This window comes from Etheostoma spectabile, chromosome 9, assembly GCF_008692095.1.
Source record: "Etheostoma spectabile isolate EspeVRDwgs_2016 chromosome 9, UIUC_Espe_1.0, whole genome shotgun sequence".
Classification (NCBI taxonomy): Eukaryota; Metazoa; Chordata; class Actinopteri; order Perciformes; family Percidae; genus Etheostoma; species Etheostoma spectabile.
In genome coordinates, this window is record NC_045741.1 from 24,895,766 (window position 1) to 24,897,429 (window position 1,664).

Sequence of the window (1,664 nt, forward strand, 5' to 3'; positions counted from 1 at the left end):
CGGGGGGGGGGGGTGTTATTTATTTGAAATCCAACATCTAAGTCAAAGTTTGAATTAAGTCTTTTAAAGAAGAAAGTGGGACTTGTTTTTTCAACGTTAATGGCATTTTAGGGCAGAACAATATCTATAGTCTGGACCAAGGTTCTTTTGTCTTTTCACAAGAGATGAGTACACTTGACAATGTTGAAGCTAGGGAGGTATTCGGTATGAAATCTTTCTGTGACTGTGACCCATGTTAAAGCTTTAGAGGAAATCTTGAAGCATGAAGCAAGACGTACACACATGCACACAGAACTTTACAGTACATGGAGTGACACATGATACTGATGAACAAGGCAGCAATACTCCAGCATACCTGGAAATGAATGGGATTTGTTTGGTCTGATTGATTTGTCCTTTTAAAAAATGTCTAGTTGTTAAGGCAGAGAATGTAATCAGCAGGGCAGACAATAGCTCGGACACAAAGTTCTGAGGCATTGATTCGAAGTGGATAACGTCAGAAAGTCACTTCCTTCACAGCTGTAACTTCTTGATGCACAGTAAGATCCAGTAAGGTTCCCTGACATGGTCTCTGTGGACTTGTTACAGTGAACGAAGCCTTCAGGGGGCCATGGTGGCCTGGTTGAACATCTTTACGTCACAAATCAAGGCAGAGATTCTTTCCTGCCTTTTCTTTTCATAAAGTACAATGTGGCCTGACGTTTACTCCTCACGGGCGCCAAGAAACGGAGGCTATTCGTATGAGAAATGAATTATTTTGTCATTTCTAAAGTTGAATGGAAACAGAAGTCCCAAGTAGACCAGCAAGCACACTTTTCTTTAAGTGAATGGTGAAGCCGTCATCCAAACGACCAAAACAACGTGGCGAGTGTAAGCGGCCGAGACCATTACCGGTGTGCTCGTCAGTTCACAGAGCACGGGGCAACGTTAACGTTATTTCTTTAACAACGACGCTAAAAGTAGCCAGCACTGAGCTGTAACGGGACACGTAGAGTCTGCCAAAGTGGAATTCAGCGACATATTTCTCTGCAGAGGGGGGGCTCGAATGTTTCTCCGGTGACAGCCTGTCTTCCGCATTGCTCAGCAGCAGAACACGGGGCTAAAACCAGAAAAGACCCGAGACACCCAACTTCTGACTTCTATTAAATGTCTAATGTCTCCTCGCTAGGCAGGACGGAGCCTAGCTCGCCACTAGTTAGCTTAGTTAGTATCCTCATGTAACGTTAGGAGCCTACCAGCCAAGGCTACCGTGGGAGTCCACGCCCTCATTGGGAACTCAGTAAAATTCATAATACAGGCTAACAAGGCCGAGCAGATTAAAGACGAGCTCGCCCAACTCTCAGCCAGACATCAAGGCACCCAGCTCGGACCCCGCCGACGACATGCTCCGAGGGCTAGAAGGGGGCTCGGCGCGTCGCTTACCTCGCTCTCTGGGAAAGGTTAACCAGCTTTCCAATCCCACCAAAAAGTGAAACTTCTTGATCCAAATTCTGGGAGAGTTGTAGGCGTTGACGTCACGCTCCGAAATACCAGCCGTCCTAGTCAGTTGAGAGGTTTGCCCATGTAAGGCAGCAGGCCAGCGGTGTCACTGAGGCCGCATATCACGGCCCCGAGCCCGCATATCACCGCCCCGAGCCCGCATATCACGGCCCCGAGCCCGCATA

The 1,664-nt window shown here is 47.8% G+C and overlaps 1 protein-coding gene across 4 annotated transcripts in view; it reads right to left on the reverse strand.

Annotated features, from left to right (window-relative positions):
- Positions 1–1,609, reverse strand: part of lpp (LIM domain containing preferred translocation partner in lipoma) — a 144,823-nt gene extending 143,214 nt beyond the window's left edge. For 3 of the 4 annotated variants that reach the window (XM_032526751.1, XM_032526754.1, XM_032526750.1), the window contains exon 1: positions 1,423–1,609. The gene's annotated coding sequence lies outside the window, so the exon portion shown is untranslated. Of the gene's footprint in view, positions 1–970; positions 1,092–1,422 lie in introns of those variants that run through there. The other variant, XM_032526752.1, reaches the window with a different exon arrangement.
- Positions 1,610–1,664: the final 55 nt, after the last annotated feature.